Source organism: Gymnogyps californianus, chromosome 1 (assembly GCF_018139145.2).
Source record: "Gymnogyps californianus isolate 813 chromosome 1, ASM1813914v2, whole genome shotgun sequence".
NCBI classification, from domain to species: domain Eukaryota; kingdom Metazoa; phylum Chordata; class Aves; order Accipitriformes; family Cathartidae; genus Gymnogyps; species Gymnogyps californianus.
The window spans coordinates 99,186,304-99,211,202 of NC_059471.1; the positions used below are offsets into that span (position 1 = coordinate 99,186,304).

The window sequence follows — 24,899 nt, forward strand, 5'->3', positions numbered from 1 at the left end:
TGTAGATACCACAAAATGCTATAACATACTATAATATATTATAGATACAGCCACAGTAGTCATTTTGACTTAGCCACTGGCAGGTAACTTTCAGACAGTGCATCTAATTCTGTTGAATCTGGAGTGTGTACACAACCTCAACCTATCTTTACTTTCTGGGCACAAGAGACAAAAGCAATCCAGTTTTTAGGTGCATGTTAGCTATAACTCCTTCAAACATGAATATAGCTGAGAATATAGAGGAAATATGAAAAAGAAAAGCTGCAGAGATAATATAATTTCTCACAGGAGAAAAAAGAGACTATTGACACTTCAGCATGCCAAATGTTCCTGGATGACCTATTAGACCAGTATTGAAGGAGGTCACCAAGCCATGCACTTTCATGTTTGTAGGATTTTTGAAGATTGACTGAGTGCTTTGAAGTTCTGAGATGTCAATTAGCTTGAAAAAGTTTTGCCCTTGAAAGTAATTTCCCCCCCCAGAAAGGAAGGAAAATCCAACCTATTCTCCATTGGAGAGCTATACTTTAGACCATTAATGTTTATGTTTATGGGTGTTGTTTGTTGTAATGTCAGAGAATGAATAACTAAGTTCTTTGAAAGGAAGAGTGTCAATTTTGTTAGATTTGCAAGCCCCAGTACCTCAGATGTCCTCTCCACTCTGATTTACTATAGTGGCTTCATCTTCTGAAAAATAACATGGTATCGCAACCTCTCAAGCAAGTATATTAATTGCATACTTTTTCTGTGGATCAGTAGAAGTTCCAGCTTCTGTGGTTTCCATAACCAGCCATTTTGGGGCCAATCTTCGACTGTAGTAGCAATCCACTGCTGTAATATGCTGCAGAAAAACAGCTTTCCTCTGGTTGGCAGCTATGCACACTGCCTGTCTGATCACTGCATGCAGTTTCATGTGTGATAAAAGAGCATCTCTTATCAAATAAGAGCAGGAGCTTCCCTGGAGAGTCAGTTGCTGTTTGAATCTAATGAAAACCCCTCCGGCTCTGAGATAGCAGGCAAGCACGTCTGTACACCCTCACACATCTACGCTAACACACGTACTGCTCCCAGCACGGCTGTTAGAGCAAACGCCGTTAGCGTGTTGGTGCATGCGTAGAAGAGGCACAGCTTTAGCTTTAATCAAGCACACATTAAGGACAAGCTGCTTTGAGGAAGTGTGCCATGGTGGGCTCTAGGTATAGCTGGATCCCCTGTTCTGGTGGCGTGGTTATGGCACGTAATACTTTCACCTGGTCAGGTGGAGTGACTCCAAAGTGAGGGCCTGGACCTGCCTTTATTCTCTCTGGTACTGTACCTTGTCATTCGTTGTTTTCTTTTTCTCTGTGGTTATTCTGGGTCCTTTTCCCTCTCCCCACAAGCCTGTTTCTGGACCCTAGTCCTCAGGTATAGCCCTATTACTAGATAAGAACCTTGGGCTTCCTTCATGAAATTCACAGTGTTCTTAATTTGATCCTGCTCCACAAGGTCACCCTAAATGCCTTCTTTACTCAGAGGCAGAAGGTGAGACCTGGCCCAGGTAGCTGTTTCTGGGTAACAAAGATGGTAATTAAGAAACAGCCTTCCAAAACATAAACAAAGATTAGCATCAATACATTTTGTTGTGGCTTCCTTGTGACAAATTGACTTCCCACCTTCCTTCAGTCTATATATGGGTTAACCGTGAGCAGTAGCTCAAATCACCTGATAAAAAAGTAGAGTGGCTTAGATTTAGTCACTGATCGTGAAACTACACTGCCTCTCAGAAAGCAAGACATGGCAGCAATCCCTTTCCAACCACCCCCTTCACTACTTAACTTTCCCTTGTACCAGATACCTCATGTATGCAGATGCTAACCATTGATAACATCACTGCGAACTTAAAAAAAAACCCTCTTAAGCACAGGTGATTCTTCTCCTCCATGTTTGATAAAGGTTTCCACCTACTCTGTTAGTAATATTGCTGGATAAATTTTTGCCTTTCATAGATCCTGTGACAAATCTCTTAAATGAGACTGGATGCTTTACTCTTCCAGAATTTCCAGTGTCATCTGTATCTAAACAGAAAAGCTATTGACCTTTGATGTCAAAAGAGGGTAGACAAATTTTTGTTTTGGTAGTTCAGAAGTGGACAGAATAAACGTTGACCTAATATACTTCCATGACTTCTACCTCTAAAATTGACAGAGTTTTTCTTAGCGAAAAGCCAGCTCAAGCTATAAATCAACTTGGCTTGCTTAACAAGACTTTTAATGCTAAGAAGGAAATGGTAGTAATTCCAGATACACATTTATTTAGTGCCTCAGTGTTTGTTGCATGACACCTTCATGTCAGAGAAGCTGGTCCAGCTTCTTGGTTGAAGGGAGATTGTATGAGGAGGGAGTGCAAAGAAAAAAGATGAGAGGAAAAGAAAGAGGCTTCAGGAATATTAACAGAAATGTGAAAAGAAAGAGCTGCCAGAGTTGATGCTGAATCAGGAATCACAGGGCTAGAATGGCAGCCATGAAAGCAGAGAATCTTCACTTAGCTATTATCCTTCTCCCTTTCTTTTCAAGAAATGGACATAAAAATCACGATCAGTGATTTTTTCTCTTCTTTTGAACCAAGGATAAGTAGTTCTCGAATTCCTTATTCACTAAGACATACAATATTAGAAAATTATGAGAGATCTGGAATAAGGAATCTAGTGCTGTCTTGAGAAATGACTCCTGGTGCTTGGGATGAGAAGACTTCTAAAGAATTTCTATAAAGGATAATGAGTCTTTAACATGAAGGAAAGAACTGAAATTATTTAAAGTGCCTGGGAGTCACAAGGAAAGAGATGTCTGCTTAAAATGGACTGCCTGCCTGCCTTCATCTGAATAAATGTCATACTTCCTAATTCCACTTTAGGGGCTATATATAATGTGATAGAACGGTATTGTGAAAAAATTCCCTCCTGAAAAGCAAGCTTTCATTAAGGTATGTATGTTCCTATGTAAATAATCTGTTGGAGGCAGTCATGTTAGCCCTGCCCCTTCTTAAATCTATCACTTATTTTCATGTCAGTGTGGAGCCTGAAAAGTTTTAATCTGATCACCAAAACATTTCCAACAAATCCTGTCTGCCGAGAAAACAGAATTGCTTCATTCACTTTCCTCTCAAATATGCTTCTTAACTATTTGCATTATGTGTCTTTAATACATAAACCTAAAGCCATCAGTCAGACCCACACCTCCTTCCAGCAGGAACATTCTAATCCCAGCTAATACTTTTAATGCTAAGTTTCACAACTTAAACATTTAAAAAAAAAACTTTTAAAGTTGTTATCTATGACAACAGCTGGTGGAATAACAGAAGAAAAGGCTTTTTGGGAAAGGGAGCCTGGTCACAGTGTAAAAGTGAGTCTAGTGCCCTGTTCCTGCAGCTACCCTGGGTCTTGGCTGTGGTAATTCACCACTCTGTGCCTCTGCTGCCTCTGCCTCCCTTATAGTGCCTCTCATCCACATTGACCATGACCTCTTCCAGGAAAGATTTGTTTCTCTCCCAAGCAGGATTTGTTTCTCTCTGTCTTCAGACAACTCATGGAACAAAGAGGCCCCGATCATATAACTAGCTACTATTGCAGAAGAAATGAAAGATAATAGTAGTTATAAACACAAATAAACCCAAAAGATGCTTATGAAGGGAGATTCTGAATCTAGTGAAGCTGTTTCCTCCACTGCTAGCTAACAGTTGTTCCGCTGTATGGCTGAATGTATGTATGTATGTATGTATGTATGTATGTATGAAGCACTGCAGCATTTATTTCTTAAAATGGATAGAAGTCTATGCCTGGCTTCCTCCGTGAAACTTTATCTGGGCAGGATAAAGGCACGCTTCCCATGTGGCCAGTCAAGTGGGTTTGCTTTGCTGCAACACCTGCAGTAAAGCCAGCAAGCTGTGATGGAGAACTCACTGCGCTCTGCTCACCGGCATGCCTCTAAATGCTCATTTTAGTCTTTAGGAAAATAATTACTTGTTGAGAATATAGGAATGTTGAGATCTGTTCAATTGCTACTTTTCCTTGCGTATTAAAAGAATAGCATTTATACAGAGATGCTAGCCTTTTGTTTATGTCCAATTTCTCATTAAAAATGCGTATATCCCACAAGATGTCAGTAAGGGTGGCATTGCCTGTTCTGCATTTGCAAAGATAGATTATCCATGATATGTTGTAAAGGAAGAGAAAAAAATCATCATCTCTAACACCTTCAAAAAATGCTTATAGGAAGAACAGCAATCATACTATGTCAAATTCATCGGAGCCCAGTTATTCTGATATTTCTTAATCTGTCTTTGCTCCGTTTTTTCACAGACCCATGGTCTGTAAATAGTGTTTTCTGTGGCAAAACAAAACAAAGTCCCCGGATATGACTGTGTACTCTGTCTTACTGTTTTCTTCTCCTGACATTCTGCCATCTTTAAACAAAGGGCTTTTTCATTTATTTGCTTCTTCATACTTATTTTGTGGTTATCTCAGGTAAAGCGCATTTTTGTCCAATGGATAAATTCAGCCAAAATTGGTAAAAATCTCTAGCTGGATTACTTGCATATCTCCTTAGAATGAAAGAGTAAGGCAAAGGGAAAGAAAACCAAAAATAATTTCAGTGAACTGAAACTACTCTTGTATCCCAAAGTGTCCTTTCTCATGAGCTGGCGAGCTGCCCTTGCCTACCTTTGCCCTTACCCTCATGACAGGCAGCTCTCTCTTTCACCACCTATTTCTTGGCAAACAAAGGCAAAAACTGTGTTAAATATGAGGAAGTGAATGAACTAAAGCACAGCTCAGTTTAAATTCCAAGTCAGTGGTGATGGATTGTAACACTCTCTATCTGTTTTAATTACTTATTTATTTTCATTAAATGCACAGTCTAAAAGATGCTGTAAGAAAGCTACAGTAAATCTTGGAAACATGAAAATTCTCCCTAGACACAAGTACTTTCTCTTGTTAGTAAAACAGCCCATTTTTTTCCTAATGAGGTCCTCCCACTATGAGAAATGAACAGGGTCTGAATGCTGTTTTCTGCCTCTTCAGACCGTTGGCACAGCTTTGATTTAGGGACTTGCACTTTAATCACCCATCATGTGTCATTACCCCGACAGGCGGCAGCAGCCGCAAGATACAAGCTCCAATAAATTGCACTGAAAATCGCTGAAGCGATCCTTTGTTGATTTTCCTTTACAGCTATTCAATGGCAGATCAGCTGTCATAACAACACAGTGCCTGTGGCAACAGGGTGAAATTAAACATGAAGTATGTTCAAGGTAGCTGGTAGAAAGCTGGAATATCCCTTTTCTTCTGTACAATCGAATGCTTTCTACTCCTCTCAGTAATGCCAAGCCTGTGGCAATTGGCTAAAACGAATGCTTTCTCTTGTAAGATAATTGCCAGATGTACTGCAGTACAAATACTCAAGTGCTTTTGTATGCAAATCTTTGCAATACGCTCATTTAAGGAAAAGAGGGGAGGTAAGGACTTCTCTCTTTTTTAAAAAAAAATATTTTTCTAATTGGGTGCAAGGAGAAAAAGAAAATAGCAACCCTTTTTCTTTTCTTCAAGGCTGGTTGCAGAGCAATATTTCTAGCAGGAAACAGATTTCTCTCCAGCTAGCTAGCTAGAAAGTGCACATAAACTCTGCTGTATCTTTTCCATTTGTATCAACAGTATCATATTTATTGGGTTTTTTTCAGAATATTTGTCTCTCTCAGCCTTATGTTGCCCAAATAGCAATATTCAAAAGGATGCATGGGTGAGGTTTATTTTCAGAAGTTTTCTTTCTATTGAAATTTTCATAGTGGATACAGAATATTGAGGCTTTCCTGAAAAATGACCAGTTTAACAAAGTTGTGATTATTTCATCTTTTGAATACTTTCACATCTTCACTTTTCTTAGAAAGCCTAATAAGGGATAGGATTCACAAGGTATGTACTCTAACTGCTGTTTTATTTTCTCCCTTTACTGAACACATTAGTAATACTTCAACACAGCCAGACCACAGATATTTTAACAGCGTGTCCTCCTTTCTCAATCTTAATACCTCTTGTGTCCTGTTAAATTACTAGTTTATTCAGAGAAGTGTTTACATGGCTCTCAGATTACAATGAACTGTGTGTCCAGGTTTGGCCAGCTGTGGTCAGTAGACTCTGAGCAACAGAGATCATTTCAGATCAAGGATTACAGCTCCTATGTTTCTGAACACTGCTGAAACAAGACTTGAAATAATGTCTACTCTGCTCTCTTCCTCCAGTTGAGAAGGTGGTGTTGCAGTGATTGATACAAGCCAGATAGATAATCCGTTCATAATAACCTTAATTGAGAAAGTAAGCTCACAAATTTCAATATATTGTATTTGGCACAATACTGCAAACCCTACTGTGCTAGAATATAATAAATGGTAATTCTGAAAGGCTCTGATCTGGGAGGAAATATTCTGGAAATTATTCTTATTGATAATTTGGGAGGTCGTTTTCTTGAGAGAGACTTTAAAACATAACTATTCAGATTCAGGCTTCCCTTCACGTGTAATGTGAATGAATACCCTTCTGGAACACAGTACATCTTAATAACCTTTTAAGAAAAATATATACCAGTAAGCATAGGACACTTGACAGCCAGAATTTCAGGATTACTCATCTTGGAGTTACTCATTACTCATCTACCAGGTTTGGTTTATTAAACATTACTCCTGCTCCTAGTTTGATAGGACAGGTAGAACATCCTCAAATCTCTGATGTTCATTGTTGTCTTCCTTTCCACCTCCGGCTGCAAAGACGTTGAGTGCCCTGCTCCTGGCTCTGCCACCGTGCCCCTCCTGGGCTCTGCACCACCTCTAAGCCTTGTTCGGGAGTGTGGGCAGAGATTATCCGAAGGTACGAGCCACTGGCTTGACCCACAGCAGCTCAGACGGCTCCTTCAGGTAGAACAGCTTTGCAGGGCACACTCAGAGCATCGTATTCAGAAGCACAGCAGTGGAGCACTAAGTGGTTGGAACTGGATGGGATGGCATTTAGAGGCTGTGGTGACTTCTATCATATGATACCATATCAACTGGAAGATGGGGAGAGAAATGAGTAGACACAGTAATTAAATTTGAACTTTTATCTCAGAAATTCTCATCAGAACACACCGCTCTTAAACAAAAACATTCTTTAAAAAAATTTTTTTCTGATGATTTCTTAAAATTATGAAGTGGTTCTAAATCTCAAAGTCAGCTACACAAAAGCATGTCTTAATACAAATAGTGTTAGGACAGTGTTCTGATACACTATTTCTTTTTTTCCTTTCATCCATGTGGTGGAGGAGTAATGACTAAACACTAACCATGCCCATAATTCAGTAGTGATGTTTACCGGTTTATCTAGAGTCAAATTGATTTCAAATGCAGCATGTATATAGGTACACAGTCTCATTTTTTCTTGACTATTTACCTTACAGGGCATTTAATGCTTATAGTGTATATAATTCCCTGGATTTTCATGCTTCTGTTTTATTAAGCCAAATAATTTTCCTGTGTAACATTTTAAAATATAGATGCCGCTGTGAATATATTAGTTTCATTTGTGGGGTGGGGGCTGTATGCAGTGTGTTTGGTGGGTTTAATGTTGGCTTCTAGTGGAGGAAGTGCATGCATGATCTATTGTTGCTTATTTTTATATTTGCAATGTCATCAAGAGTTGGGCCTACATCTCGCTAACAAAGATTAAATAAACTTAAATCAAGAGAGCATTGTAAAGCAATAGTGTGATGTAAATTAATTTAGTGGCTTTGTGTAGTACACATGACTATTTCCACTTCAGAAAAGCTAGCTGTTATAGTACCGTGGTTTTCCCTTTCCTTTTTCCTTTCCTTTTTCCTTTCCCCTCATCTCTTTTCTCTGTGTCTGTCATGCCAGCTTTAAGGTACATCTCATTTACAGAGTGACCATGTTCCAGCAGGACAAAGCCTCAGGCTCAAAGAGGATGGTATTCTTGTGTCTCACATAATTTTCCCTTCGCACCCATTGGTGCTGCTTCCTCTTCCTCCCTGTCACCATTCTGCAAGCGTCATGTCTCTGCCATCACTTCCTCCTTTTCTTAAAATCCTTTTCCATCCCACATTCATTCTTCTATCTATCCATTTCAGAGCTCCCTATTATTATTCTCATATGAGTTTAGGATTTGCAGAATGCTATCTAAACAGCAAAAATAGTGGACAGAGTCTTAAATTACAATATTTCTTCTTACATATCAGGGGTTCTTCTGCACTTTGAATGACCTAATCACAATCTTTTTCAGCACAAGACCTACGTTTCAAAAGGTTATTCACTGTTTTTTATTATTGAATGTTGTCATAGGACCTGCATGATGATTCTTTATAATTTTTCATTTTATTAATTTATTTATTATGGCTGATTGTTTATCTCTATTTGTAACTTGATGTAAAAACCTAAATTTTGCATAAAAAAGGAAAGAAGAGACAATGCATTATAATAAAAAAAAATTATATTTCACAATATCTTAAAAAATATGTAGGATATAAACTGCATTTGAGTATCAAGTGACACAGATGCCAAATCAGTTACATAGATTTTTCTGTACGATTCTCCTGTAGTAAAAGAAAAATGTAAAAAAGGTAGTTTATATGCAAATAGTTTATGTTTTGGATAAGAGTTTATTTCTTTTTAAATATAATATCAAATGTCGCTATTAGTCAAAGACAATCTTTTACAACTGATTCCATCAGTGCAATTTTAAGCTTTTTTTAAAGCAAGCAATTTTGCCTTCAAATGTAAAGAAAGTGTCGTTTTTTGTAGTACTTTCTTTTTCTCTTCAAAATAGTTTTTCAAGAATTGCATGGTAGCTTTGTTCATATCCCTCTGTGAAAATCCTACAATGGTACTCAGTATAAATACTATGTATAGATTCTGTGATAATCAACATAAAAACAAACATTAAATTTACATCCAGGAGGCGTACAAAAGGAACAGAAAGTGCAAGGTAGGAAGAAGAGCTGTCTACAAGCTGAAGACGCTGTATACAGGATAATTTAAGGCATTGCTTCCTATACGTCTTCCTGCTGTGCATGTCAGGTATAATCAGAAGAAAGGATTTGCAAATGCAGATTTTCTTTCAGCAATATAGATGTATTTGCTTTGTGGGAAACAGGTTTCCTTCACCCTAGACTGTGTTCCTTACCATTAAGATTCAACCTCTGCATCAGTGTGTGAGCTCCCATCCACGTTGTTCATTCAGATATTTGTTTGGTGTGATGCTTGAACATACCTTAATCCGTCGCTTTTATGTTTCTTGGGAAAAAAGGAAGTGTCCACTTCTGGCCACAATAATTGATTTCTGAGTGTCTTCACGGTATAGATAACTAAAGAAGCATGGCTCCATTTTTAGATAAATCTTATTAGGATCCTGCAGGGTTAAGGAATGAATGGATTTGGTCTGTCAAACCAGGAGATAATGAAAGAATGAGCTCTTACTGTTGGCCTAATTACTTATGATTAATCTAACCAATCCATTTTTTTTTAACTGTCTCCATCAGGCTACAGAATAATTAGTCTTACATTCACTTTTTGTTTTCTTTTCCGTACTGAGTTAGAATATTTGATCATGTAGGAATTGTGTTGTCCGGGCAGTGCGGACTTCTTTATGACATTAATTTTACCTTCTCTATCGTCGTTTATTTAGTGCTTAGCTTCCACCTGGCAAATTCCTGGTAGCCCCTGGGGAAAGGAGTCTCGTTGTCGTGGCTTAACCCCAGTCAGCAACCAAGCACCACACAGCCGCTTCCCCCTCCCCCTCCCAGTGGGGTGAGGAGGAGGAAAGGAAAAAAAAGTAAAACTCGTGGGTTGAGATAAGAACAGTTTAATAACTAAAGTAAAATATAATACTAACAATAGTAATAATGAAATATAATAATAGTAATGAAAAGGAATATAACAAAAAAAGGAAAGGGGGGGGGGGAGAAAAAAAAAACAGTGATGCACAATGCAATTGCTCACCACCCACTGACCAATGCCCAGTTAGTTCCCGAGCCACGATCCACACCTCCCAGCCGACTCCCCCCTGTTTATATACTGGGCATGACGTTCCATGGTATGGAATACCCCTTTGGCTAGTTCAGGTCAGCTGCCCCGGCTGTGCTCCCTCCCAGCTTCTTGCACACCTGCTTGCTGGCAGAGCATGGGAAACTGAAAAGTCCTTGGCTTAAGATAAGCGCTACTTAGCAACAACTAAAACCTCAGAGTGTTATCAACATCATTCTCACACTAAATCCAAAACACAGCACTGTACCAGCTACTAAGAAGAGAATTAACTCTGTCCCAGCCGAAACCAGGACAGTCGTGTAACTGTATGGATGTTGGTGAACACATGACCAAATTCAGAAAAGAGAAATGATTCTTCAGGGAGGGAATAAATGCTATAGTTCCAACTACAGTTCTTGACTTGTGAAACAGTATTTTCCATTAAAATTGTTGTCTTGTTTAGAAATGTGCAAACCCTCCTGCTGACTTTGCAAACGAGTAAACAACAGTATCCATTAAGAATTTAGAAGTTTATGAAAATTGCCCACTGTGTGCATTTATCAAAACGTTAGAACAGAGCCGTCTGTGCAGGTGCAAGTAGGTCCATGTGATTGCTATTGTGAAATTGTTTTAGCTGTGGTAGCTGTGAGTCTGCACGCTGGCCTATTCCCTCGTGCAAGCTGATGTGTTCTCAGGCGACCAAGGAAGCAGCCCAGCGTGGGCAGGTATTGGCAAAGACATTGTTTAAACTCCCTGCTTTTATGATTGAAACTTCTGCTGCTGCAAGTTTCTATACTTTGTTTTGCAAAATATCGTGTGATGCCATTATGCTGTAGACGTCCAGCAAGATCACTTTCTCTTTGATCTGTGGAAGTTAATGTCCTCAGTTACCAGTATCTCTGTGTGCCCGTGTGCATGAACATGTGGGCACTCACATAAACGTGTGGTTTGATGCTCACCTGAAAGAAAGAATGCAAAAAGGAACAAAACCCATCCAGATGTGGTCAGATGGTATAAGGTTTTCCTGAATGTACTTCTTATGCTGTTTACTTAGCTGTAATGCAGCTTTCAGAGAAACACATAAAATGATTGATCTTTGGCTGATCAGATGGAGGTGGCTAATTTCAAATCTTTGCAGCAAAACCCAATTACACATGTAGTCTTTTAGCAGAAAAAAAATTTAGAGCTATGATTGGAATCCTGCCTTCATTAAACACAATTCTTGTCTGTGACATTCCTGTTAATTTTTTTGCATTAAATTTAATCTCTAAAGATACATTCTCCAAAAAATGCATCCTAAATATTATGTTCCTAAAGCCATTTCTTCATTCTTAAAGCAGAACCCTGATTTATAACAATAGTGTGTGTACAATTGTCTTTCACGTAATCAGTGACATGCTGAAGGATGCAAAGCAGATAGCTATTTAGGAGTTTAAACATATGTTGCTAGGAGTTGGTTTGGGTCTGGGGTTTTGTTGTTGTTTTAAAATTTGGCTTAAACTTTTAAGAAAAAGTCTGTGCATATATATTGTATGCCATGCTCTGTAAGTATATGTAATCAAGCTCCAGCAAATGTTGTAAGTCTTTGGAAATGAATAGTAAAGCAGTAACTGATGTCAGTAGTCTGGCTTTCAGTCAGCACTCAGTTCTGTTTCCCCATTCTGAACTTTTCTTGTATTAGTTAAAATAAACTCCTAAATCATATTGTCAGTGACCTAACAAGAACATTTTTCTACTAATTGACATGTCATATTGAGAGATAAGTAGCTGAGAAGCAATCCTGTTCTCTTACTTCCATCTCTTTCCTCACAAAGGACACAGGTTTTCAAAGGATCAAATGTCTTTTCTGAAAGTGAGATGGTATAAACTTGTGACCACAAAATGAGAGAGAAAGAGACAGAAAAAAGAATACCTCAATAGAGCTATAAGTATATTTCGTTGCAAATCTTCAAAGCAGTAGAAAGAGCATCTGTTAGAGGGTTATTTTTTCCTGACTTTTAATTACTAGTCATTGATTTTAGTAATTGCACATATGTACATACACAACAGTGCAGCAGGATTTGACTTCTGTGGTCTTATCTCAAAACTGGCTTTTAAAATAAATGCCTATTACTGTAAGTGCTCCATAAGAAAGCAGTGCTCTGCTATTTTTGTCTTACTTTGCAATGCAGCATAACTGTTGCATTTACAAAGGGTACAAGTTGGCTCTTTGCCATGCACTTAGAGCCATAAACCCATACTTTCAGCAAGGAAAATCTCCTGCTATCAGATTTTTAAGTGGTGACTTGCCAAGCTGAAATAAGGAAGAACAGACTTTTCATAAGTGGTTGCATATTGTTGTTGAAAATCCAATTACCATTTGCTAAATGCCCATCTCTAAGATTTAAATAATAGTTAAATACAGTGCCTAGCTTTTAAGGAAAATGGGCATGCACCTAAATGGTGAGGAAGACCATTACAGGAGTGCATAGCAGTCCTGGGTGTTCTCAGGAATTTTGCTGACTCCATGTAGCATCTGTGCCCATTCCAAGATGTATTTCAGTGAACTCACCAGTGGAGAGACAGATGTGAATGAGGACTTCTGAGTTTTGATTGCTTATAGTGACCCTTGCCTTTCTGGATCTACTTTGTTTCGGCATTCCCAGTAGGATAACTCATTGCACAGAGGTGCTAACACTGTCCCTTTTTGGTCTTAAGCCTTTCAGTGTGAAACTGGTAGACCTCCCAAAACACTTAAAGAGGTATTCAAAAACTAAGAAAGGAGAGAACGAGCTGGCCAGAAGGAGTAAGGCTGGCACTACCCACTGTTTAGCTTGGCTAGGATGACTAGGGCTTCTTCTTGGGCTGTGATCTGCTTTTAACCATTGCTATCTAGTTATTTCACCTGTTAAGGTGTACTGTTAAGATACAGTAGCAGAACAAATCAGCCTCCCTTCTGGAAGAGGGGGCTCGTGTACAATCCAGTGAGTATGGATGAGCCAGTGGCTTGGCATCTGCTGAGCTGTGGTAGGTGTCCATGTGTCTGCCTAGCACAGGGCATACGCAAAGTAATTACTCGACAACTGAAGAGATTGAGTTTCCTCCCATTTGCTGTGGGGTAGGCGTGTGGACCTGGAGAGTTACCATGGCTTTGCTGATACACAGTAAGTTCTTCAGATGCTACAATTAAACTGTGTGTTTATGTGCTTGTATGCACATACCAATATATACGCATGCTGTCTTCTGCAATTCCCAGTAAGTTCCTTAGATCTTGTCCCTATTCAGGATTATTTCTGCTTTTGCTGATTATTCTAGCATATTCTAATAGTAACATTACTTAGCTGTATTACTACAAATCTTTCACATGGACACTTTTTCTGGAGCAAGAGTTGACTTTTTGCAGCTTAGTTAAAATTACTTTCAAAAGCAGGGGACACATGAACAGACAGATGAAACCCAAAACATAAACCTGAAACAAATCTCACTTCAGCTCCTGTGTTTGAATGAGCAAGCTGTATGTGTGAAATGTGGGAGCTTTAAAGCACCAGGGCTTTAACTTGGGGCCATCCAGGGAGACTTTTACCTGGAACACACAAGAGTCAGAGTACCTTTAGGGGATATATCATGTACTTCCAGCTTGCTTATGCCAAGACAGCTTGACTTACCAGTGCATTAGCCTGTTTCTCATGCTGTGTGATGTAAGCTAACCCAGGGAGCGTTACATATATGCTGAAATGCAAGTGACCTCGAGGAGTTACACTCTTACACCAGAGTAACTTACTTTCATGCTTTCATGCCCAGAAAAGGGAACAGGGAAAAAGGAGAGTCATACTATATGAAGTGTTATAAACCATCTCACTGGTTCAAGTCAGGGGGGATCTGTGCTCTTTTTTATCTCTCCCCAAGAGAGCTAGTGGGGGTTTTTCCCCAAGTACCATTGGATACCTAGGCAGATGTATTTGTCATTGTCGAGATAACAATCTGGAGGGGGTTGCTTCTTTAATTCTTGTACTCAAAAGATTTTAAGATATGGACTCTGTATCCATTTAATTTGCATCATTGTATGTTTCAAAAAGGTAGTAAGTGAGAGTGAGGACTTTTCAGAGCCTTTGTGCAAGTCATGTAATGGTTTTTACATCTGGCATGCTCTGTGTGTACCATGTGATGTTTTAGCAGTAAAAACTGCCTGTTTGCTTTAAATCGGATTTATTCATACAACTCATTTAAAGGTGTGTCATGGTTTAACCCCAGCCAGCAACTAAGCACCACACAGCCGCTTGGTCACTCCCCACACCCAGTGGGAAGGGGGAGAGAATCTAAAAAAAAAGTAAAACTCATGGGTTGAGATAAAGACAGTTTAATAGGACAGAAAGGAAGAAAATAATAATAATAATAATAATAATAATAATGTGACAATAATAATACTAAAAGAATTAGAATATACAAAACAAGTGATGCACAATGCAATTGCTCACCACTCGCTGACCGATGCCCAGTTAGTTCCCGAGCAGCGATGTGCCCCTCCTGGCCAACTCCCCCCAGTTTATATACTGGGCATGACATCATATGGTATGGAATATTCCTTTGGCCAGTTTGGGTCAGCTGTCCTGGCTGTGTCCCCTCCCAGCTTCTTGTGCCCCTCCAGCCTTCTTGCTGGCTGGGCATGCGAAGCTGAAAAATCCTTGACTTAGTATAAACACTACTTAGCAACAACTGAAAACATCAGTGTGTTATCAACATTATTCTCGTACTAAATCCAAAACACAACACTATACCAGCTACTAGGAAGAAAATTAACTCTATCCCAGCCAAGATGTTTTATTATTTTCTTTTCATTTCTTTTCTTTCTTAATACACTGGAAACCCACTTTTACATCCCTGTGGAGGCCAGGGGAGAAAAAAAATCCACATTGTAAATCCACAGAGGACTTTGTATGGAAAAGGCCAACATGTTTACTCAAAGTATGAGGATGAACACATTTTTAAATGTGAGTGTCTCTTGTAGTCGTATATATGCCTGCACTCTCTCTGCGCATATACATCTGTATGCATGCAGATACACAAATATGAATAATGAATACAAAAGTGACTTCATAGCACCACTTGACATATTGTTTCCATTGACTATTTTCAGGAAAAATATATTTTCCTGTTAAATTTTGTGCAGTATTAAATGCTAAGCCAATCTGCATAGCATTTAAAAGGTATAGATCTTATCTGCTGGGAACAATCTTTTATCAGCATGTTTGCCTCAAACTGTTGAGTCAAGTCAGCGTTCTAAATTTACAGTAAACTCTGACATCCCTGTTTTGACTATGTGAAAATTTTTCATTTGTTTTTGCTTTTCCAGAATTAAGCCTGTCGTGTGCTTGCAATAGAAATACTTAATATATATTCCTTGATTGCTTCTACCGCTCCACTAGTTTTGTATGGGTGTATAGATTTTATTTCTCCTTTTGGAAGCATTTTCTTTTAATGTGTTGTTATAAAGGATGTTATAATCAATAATTATAAAAAATACTGCAATTAAAACGTTAAATGTATAATATGTGAATTGTAGACTTTGACTCATAAAAGATTCCTGTAGATCAAGACTGAGAACTTTCCAATTCTTATGGTTTGCATGGAAGGAAAAGCACACTTGGTTCTGAATCAGGAGCTTTGTTTAGGAGGAACAATCATACTTTGCTTATTTTTGATAGAATCACAAGAATATTTTTGAAAGACAACAGTACAGACATGGAACATACATGTACAAATACAGATATGACATCTTTATGAGGTAGAGAGGATGACTTCCAAATGTTAACTCCTTTATTGTATCTGTCACATCAACTGGTGTTAATAGTGCTCTGATTTACTGTTCCAGAAATTCTGATTTTGCATTTCTTGAGTTTGTAAATATTTTGTAGTTTACATCATGAAAATACATATTGTTATTTTATTCACTTTAACTTAAAAAAGTATAGTGCACACTGAAGTAGATACAGTGATGATTATTCTGGAGTTACAGAGTAAGAAGGGCTACTACACATGTACATATTTAGTGTTTCAAGCCTCAGAGCAAAGTTAATGATGCATATAAATCATTATTTATGCAATATACTCATATAATCCGTATGCTCACTCTATAGAAACAATATGTAAGAGGCAGCAGAAAAGTCAAAGAGATTGACCTTGTATAGTTATGAAGCAGTTGGACAGGAGAGGTATGCTTGGGTCTCCCAAACTGCTTTCCTCCAGTCCCACAAGAAGAAAGAAGGAACCTACAGAAGGCAGTGGTATGTCTCAAAAAACCAGTTTGTTGGTTTCGTTTTGCAGGAACATATCCCACTGCCTCTGTTCTGGAAAAGCCTAGCTAGTGCTTCGTGCACCTTTGAACCCCGTTCAAAATTTGTGCTTTGGGGGTTGCTGGGAGGAGCAGGTCTGCTCACGGTTCCCCGACTCCCTCCTGTCCTGTTTTAATCTGTCATCTGGAGGATTCAGCATGATCCAGCCTTCATCGGTTGTAGCTTCTGCAAGCAGTCTATTTTCAAACATCTTCACAGGGATCCAGTCTCATTCTAATCTCTTTAGACACATCGTAGGCAGTTTTCCTGAGGGCTATATGTGTGGCAGGTTGGAAATTTCATTCACTCCCAGCTATTTTTTGTGGCTGTTTCTGTATGCAAATATCTCCATGAAAATATTTTGTGTGCCCAAACATAGCCTTATGAAAATCCGAATAAAACAAAAGTCTCTGTGGGATTTTGCTAGCCTTAAGGGAGAAGAGTGGATTATCAGGCTTGAAAACAAATTTTGGGGGTCTAAATGTATCTATTTTTTTAGGAAGCTGTAAGCAGTGAAAAGCAGAATTGAGTTTCTAGTGAAAGCACAACAGACATTATACTAAAATCATGGTATGACTAACATCAGGACATCAAACCGTCAAATATATTGGCAAAAATATGATGGCAAAAATAGATTGTATTTTACCTGGTCAAGAGGATGCCCATTATAACAGTGAGGGATAGAGACTATTAAGCTTATATAAGAAAGCTGCACGTGTCTGAACTGCCTTTAGGACAGTTTGCTTTCTACGTGGCATGCAGACAAGGATGTAAGAAGTGTGTTTTTCTGTCTTACGGCTTACAGGAGAACGAGGGGATGGCATTAACTGCAGCGGGTTTGCTATCTACATGTCTTCAGCTTCATTATGTTAGCTATGCAGACTGATGAACTGTAATTGTTTCCTGACTACCGTTGGTAGGAGATAGGGTGACAAAGGGTTTTGGAGCACTGCTAGGTTCCTGTTTCTCTCATTGATCTCTATGAGAACAATCATTATGATAATGATTCTAATCCAAGCTTCTGTAGTATAACTGAGAAATAAATGCTTCTTGGTTAATATGCCTCAATTAATGGGTCACCCAGTGTAGCTGCAGCAGGTTGCAAGTAAGTAGCTTTCAGGATCTGAGCCCAAATGATTATAGGTTTTCTTTCCCTTTTTAGATGAAATGGATTCATAAGCCTTACTCAAATGAATCGCTTTTGTAGTCATTAATTATAGTATACACATGTTAATGACATCATTATCAGGAGATAACATAATGTCCCAAGGACCACGTGTTACAGTTGTTTCCTGTGCAAACAATTGTGCTTGATAACACAGCCTGTCACAAAATGTCAAAAGAAACCACATGGTGTCTTGAAATGATTGTGAAATTATCATATGTCACAGCTATGTATGTCATAAACAATACCATCATGACTGAATTTTTCATTGGCTTCTTGGGTGAGGGATACTGAAGAGAACAAACAATTAAGATCTTGAACATCTCAAGTGCAGCACATAATGCAGCACTGAATTGTTTAAAGCATCCCCTGTGACTGAATTAAAATGCATTAGTCATTAATTGAGGATATGCATAGTAATAGGCAATATTAAGGACCTTGGGAGATTTTTTTCTTGTTTTTATTAAAGATAAACAGAAAGGAAGTAATTTTTTTAATAGTCTACAGTTTAGTTCTCTTTTAGTACCTCCCTTTTAGCTTGTATGAGGACTGGATAGTAAGATTGTAGGGGAGTTGCCAGTGTAACTCTTATTTTAGCAAATGAAATCCTGGTCAAGCGAAAGTCAGCGACAAAGCTCCTCTGGACTTCTGCAGGACCACAATTTCACCTATGTGGCCCATCGAGCTCTAGAAGTGTGAGTGATCTCACTTACACCCCTGCTGTGATACAGCAACAATTTCAAGCTCATGGTCGGCACGTGGGTTTTGCTGTTGACGGTCACAGGAACAGAGCTGCTCCCATTATCCGAGGCGGCAGGGCCAGCAGGTGTTCCACAGCACTTAACTACTAAACCCTTCCTGGCTTTGCCTCTGCACAGCCCAGTTCAATAAGAAAGACTGAACTCCTTTATGTTATCTATGGATTTTGGCAATGTTACCATCTTTTAAAGTTTTCCTTCTGAACTATGAAAGTGACAATTTGTTGAGCTATATATTTTTGGTTTTCCTGTTTTTCTTTTACTGAACTGAGAAACGTGATTATTCTCCTTCTGGAAGTAAGCTGTGCAAAATTGCCAAGAGCCACGGGTTTGCCAGACACAGAAAGGTTCAACGATTTTCCCCGGGGCTGCAAAGGCTGCTTGTTACAGGGCTGTCAGGAGCTTTCCTCCTCTAATGCTGCCTCCTGCATAGGGTCATGTGGGACCTGCTGACAAACAGCTCCATAGAAGACCTGTCAATATCATCATCTTCTGTCCTGGTTTTGGCTGGGATAGAGTTAATTTTCTTCCTAGTAGCTGGTATAATGTTATGTTTTGGTTTTAGTATGAGAATAATGTTGATAACACACTGATGTTTTTAGTTGTTGCTAAGTAGTGTTTATGCTAAGTCAAGGATTTTCCAGGTTCTCATACCCAGCCAGCAAGAAGGCTGGAGGGGCACCAGAAGTTGGGAGGGGACACAGCCAGGACAGCTGACCCAAACTGGCCAAAGGGATATTCCATACCATATGACATCATGCCCAGTATATAAACTGGGGGGAGTTGGCCAGGAGGGGCAGATCGCTGCTTGGGAACTAACTGGGCATCGGTCAGCGAGTGGTGAGCAATTGCATTGTGCATCACTTGTTTTGTATATTCTAATTCTTTTAGTATTATTATTTATTTATTATTATTATTATTATTATTATTATTATTATTTTCTTCCTTTCTGTCCTGTTAAACCGTCTTTATCTCAATCCACGAGTTTTACTTTTTTTAGATTCTCTCCCCCTTCCCACTGGGTGGGAGGAGTGAGCAAGCGGCTGTGTGGTGCTTAGTTGCTGGCTGGGGTTAAAGCATGACATCTTCCAGAGCTGTGCTTTTTTTACTCCACAAGACTGTGTCTTTAGATGCTCTGATGATAACAATAATAATGCTTTAGTCACACAGTAATTAGCCGTCAGTAACAATGCAGACAAAGGGTGCTACCCAAACTTTGTTCCTCCATCTTCTTTCCCTAACCAATGAATTTCAAAAAGTGTGTGCTCCTGATGCTGATGCTACTTTATACGAAAAATACATACGAGCCAACCAGCCTCCCTGAAGCAAGTCCAAGATAGCTGACATGCAAATATTTTAGAAAATTTAAAGTTGAAAGACTAGTCTCTAAAGAACATCTTAGTTGCATTTTTGTACTCTGTGGTTCTAGGTGATCCCAAAAGAGAAAGAGAAAACCATCTCAGAGGCTGCTCTTGAATTATATCTTTCCTTACCAGTAATAATGACATGGGAATTCTTGACAGATGACCTGTTTTTACACTTCCTGAGAGGTCTCAATAAGATCAAGATAATGATTCAGATTCCTTTCTGTTTTCACCTGAATTGGAGTACCAAATCTTCCAATGTTCCCTACAAAACTAATTATTCAGGTTTACAGTCTTGCAGTTACCAGCTAGCTCAGCCCTGATACATGCAATAAATTACCAGTGACCCTTTTTTCACCTCTTTGCCTCAAAGTCCCATTCTCTGCAAAGGATACCATCTAATTAAAAAACACAACAGGGGCCTGCTCAGACAGGAGGCTAGACTTAGAGGGGGGAAAAAACTGTGTGACATTACAGGGATTTATTCTGGCAAAATCTGAGGCAAGGAGCGTGAGCTCTGGAGAGAGAGGTGTAAGAGACTAAAGAGATTTATGAGAGGCTGGCAGAGCTGACAATAGAAACTGGAAGAGTTACTGGAGCTGCCCACAACTTTCCAAGCTTTTGGAAAGAAAATCAAAGGATTATTATTTGTTAGCAGCAGTATTAAAAATATATTTAACTGACACAGGGCTGAGAAGGCTTTTCCTTTCTTCAGTGCTGCAGATATGATTGCATTTATGGGTTTTTTTCACAGTTCACTGGAGTTCAACTTCTTAATGAGCTGTTCGTTGTAAGACTAGTTCTGGGCACTCTGTCTCTTGGTTGATGCCGCTCATACAGAACAACTGAGTCAAGTACACAGCATAAATACAGGAACATTTCAGGAACCACACAACTTTAAGAAGTTTCCAAGTTATCCTTGGAAAACCTTTGTGAAATATAAGTTTGGATGTTTTCTTTTCTAGCTGTGTAACAACCTCAAAAGACAGAAAATATATGCTGCATATTATCTGTAGAAGTAATTCACTGTCTAGATAATCAGGGTGTATTTTTAGGAAGACTTCAGTTGCATTCAGGGATGTTCAGCAATTTTGCAAAGCAACTTGAACACCTAGAAGTGAAGGAAGGAACATAACAACATCTGTCAAAGAAGGTGGGAAGTAACCTTCTAGGAAACCTTAATTTTGCCACAGAAAATAGAGTAAAATGAAAGCATCATATGTGGCATTCAGCAAGCCTAGCCAAAAGACCAGTCTTCTTTCTTGCTTCGTTTCATTTACTGTTTTCTAACCAAGTGCATGATCAAAAATAAGGCAGAAATAGGAGAAGTAGCATCATTCACTAACTGCATAACCCTGAGCGCTGTGTCCCTCCTGTACTAAAGGAGACCTTATCTTGTGAGAAAACAATGTTTGTGTAATTAAAGAATGTATCATCAAACATGATCACAACAAAATAGGAGACTGTTTGGAAGTTTCAGTTATTTTGTTTATTGAAATTTTGAGTGCTTAAATTTACCACTTAAAATAAGTTTCTTTCTTAATCCATATAAGACTAATCCAGAGAGGATACCTTACAGTTCTGTATATACTTTAATTCTTACGTACTTTTAAAGTCTGCCACCAGTAGAGTCTGAATACTTAGTCTTCAAAATAGAATTCTGTCATTCAAGTTGCAGGATTCAATACTAATGGAAGATGGAACAAACTCTTTGAGCCAATTGCTGGATCTGTAGACTTGGACAAAGCAGCCTGGTTGAATAGTCCCCCATTTTCTTTCCTAGGAATTGAGGGAAAAAACCTATTGTCCACAAGATGTCCTGAAGGTGTCCAATGTGATCAATGACTCACTGACTAGAGGGAAAAGAAAGAAAAGAAAATCAATTGGGGTGGAGAAGCAATGTGCTTTTATCACCCTTTTCCTTGCATAAGTAGTTTAGATGATGTGGGAATCTGACGGGTTTGTCCCAGTTTAGAGTTGTACTTGCAGCTGCTTTGACAGTGGCAGCACCTACCTTTTTAGAACATTCATATTCAGTTATTAGTTTGGCATCATGCTGGTATTGTTATTAATTTAATTTATCTTACTAGTAAGGAAAGTTAAAAAGTCATGTCATTTTTCAGCGTCTTTCAACTGTGAATTCTCAGTGAAATACTATGGGACAACGGTGTAGCACTTCTTTAACAACAAGGGATTTTTCATGCCAAATTTCAAAGAACAGCCAGATTTTTCATCAGTTAACGGAGAGCAGAAGTGCAAGAGCTTCTCAAGATAAAATCTCAGGATGTTTTTTACAGGATCTTACGTAATACGATAAATCTTTCATTACAAGCAGCTACCAAAAAAAAGCTGGGTTCGAGTAGTTATTTGCAGAGGAGAAGTGGCATAGGTATACAACACTGGATTGTGTCCTGCCCATCAATCTTGCAGTCTGTTTTTAGCAAGAACCATAGAAGCATTCATCCATGGGGAAATTCATTAAACAAGAAGCTGACTAGAAGCTGACTAGAAATTAGTGATAACTTTACTTCATGGTAAATAAGAGATTTTTTACCTCTAATTCAATAATACTGTAACCTTGTCCATTGTATTTTACTTGACAAAACTATTCTTTCAGTTCCTCATAGAATTAAAGAGTCAGGAATGTATTCCCGGGTGACCGTCAGGAATGTATTCCCGGGTGACCACCAGGAAATCCATGTCCCTTAGAGTGATTTCAGGTTCATGAATTTCAGCGATTGTACTAGTATTGTTTGGCTGAAAAAAAAAGATTCGGTTTTGAGAATTTTCATAAATTTTCATTATTTTTTTCCTTTTCTGTCAGAATTTGCATTTTGAAGATTTTTGTAGGCCTGTTGGTCTGATTTTTTGAGAAGTTCAGAACTGTAATATAAATTTTTTCTTCTCCTGCTTTCAGTGTTTTATATCACCTCTAACTAGGACATTTCATTTGGTGAAAGCTCCTGGAGTGGGTGAATCAGCAGTACCGAGTTTTAAAACAAACTATACCATTTCTGTGCTTATATCATAGTCTTTATAAGATAAGTAGCTCTAACTATTGCTTAATAGAGGGTTTCTACAATTAAAAAAAAAATTATCTAATTGGTTAAGCCAATGGCCATGTGTCTAATTAGTCAGGTCACGCAAGGAATTGAAGAGCCTTTGAAGGTGATAATGGAAAGCAGTGTCTTTTGCCTCCTAGACAGTATTTCAAATCTGTCTGGATTTATGGTGAATGAAGTAGCATTACTGTCTAAAAACTGTTTGGTGCTCTGAATCCAGTTTCATAACAGAGACAGATTAACAAGAAGAGAAGCTTGCACAGCAGCTGATGGCTCTTGCATTTGTTTATGTATAAAATAAACATAAAAGTTCCATGTCAGAGGAAAATTATAATTATGAATGATGGCTTGCTGAAAATTATGATTTCATTTCTCTGTATAATTTCCAATGTTTTTGTGGACAGAAAAATAAAATGTTAGATATTTGCACAGACAACAGTTGAAAAGAAATGCTTAGAAATATTCGGAAAGTTCCATCCATTGGCTCCCCACCAGTAGATTTCACACAAAAATTATTGCCCAGGAACCAGGCTCTGAGGGACCAGACCAGCCATGGCTGACTATGAATCCTCCCAGGTGTCTCAGGAAGATGGCAGTAAAAGCTGAACCAGTAGCTGTGGAGCTCAGAGCTTGATCCCACCTATGGTGTCAAACCACAGGCACACTCAGGGTCCTCAGCTTCATCACAGAGGGCTGGGAAATCCTGAGACCCCCATTTCAGCCAGAGTTTTCACCATTTTCAGATTACCTGTTTTGGAGCCAAGGAAATGTAGGGCATCCTACTTTCACAGCTGGGAATGTGAAAGCCCTGATCGCTCCTCTCCAAACCTGAGCCACCCACCCAGTCTACTGGGCAGCGTTGCGCTATAACCAGGGACCAACAAACTCTTTCTTTCTGTGTAGTCATAAAAAGTGAGAGGGTATCCCAAGAAGTAGTGGTTAGATGTGATGCAGAGAAATGAATTTCAAAGCCTCGCTTGGCCATTCTTATATCTTGATGTCCTTACAGCCAAGTTATAAGCTAGAGTGGGATGAGTATTTCTCAGTCTCTGTAATAGGAAATATTTCATTTTGCAAATAAAATCAAATATTAATTGAAGTAATTGCAGATAATGAACTGTAGTTTTAGTCTGTCTTATTTTACTTTCTTTGTGTTGTTGACCTTACATGTTGACCTTGCCGGTATATATAGTGAAATGTCTGTCATGCTAGAAAAACAGAAAATGGAGAGGGAGAGGCTGAGGCATTTAGGTTCAAGGTTGTGTCCTCAAATAGGCAGTGATCATTGACTATATTGCTTATTCTGAGTATTTATAGTCTCTTTTTCTCGTCTTTTGACCCGTAATTGAATGCTGAGCTAAAAAACCCTTTTCAGCAATTCCTTTTGTCAAAGAGACCACATTCTCATAAAAAGTTTTGGGTTGAAGAAATTAGCTGTTCTCTGACCAAAAAAATGACAGTCCAAAGTCCCAAGAGTAATGGTTCTGAAAAGCTTCATACCAACTTACAAGAAACTCTAAAATGCATCATAGAAAGAGCAAGACGAGCCCAATAAAACCTGAACATAAGACCTCCCTGTGTATGTGACTAATAAGGTAGTTATATAGTGCATAAATGCACACTATTCCATTGTAAGTGATTATTCCTCTTATAATGGAATATAATATTAAAAAATAAAAACAAAACCCAGAATCACCAAATGAGCACTTAAAACTCCTGGATTTCCTAAAGCCAAACTCTTTGTATGAAGATAATTTAATAATTTAGGTAGCAAGTTTAGATCTAAGTACAGATTGTGTGTGTGTGTTTCAAGGATGTGACTGAAAAAGAAACATTTGACAATCTGGTTAAAAAAAAATCGAAGTATTTTCATATTGCCCCTGTAACTAGCTGCTTCATTTATCATATTCAACATCCATTGTATACAATATGTCAAACCATGCTTAAAAGCATGACTCTCTTCTTACTTTCCTGGTGGTTACATTATCACCATTTTGGCCTCTGCTTTTGGGTGGTCATTCTGTATGTGGAAGAGGGAATGGGAGTTCCTATCCCTTTGAAACACCATTTAAAGGAAAAAAATAAACTAAGTCCTTTGAACTCCTTATAACGTTCATGCTGTGGGAAGGTACTGTGGAGGAAAGTGACCTGCAGCCCTGTGCCATGTGCTTTGTTCATGAGATGGATGGCTATAATTTACTCCTGCCTGA

General features: G+C 38.6%; 1 protein-coding gene across 1 annotated transcript in view; it reads left to right on the top strand.

Annotated features, from left to right (window-relative positions):
- Positions 1 to 24,899, top strand: part of DSCAM (DS cell adhesion molecule) — a 443,556-nt gene that overhangs the window by 289,818 nt on the left and 128,839 nt on the right. The gene's annotated exons all lie outside the window — the stretch shown is intronic.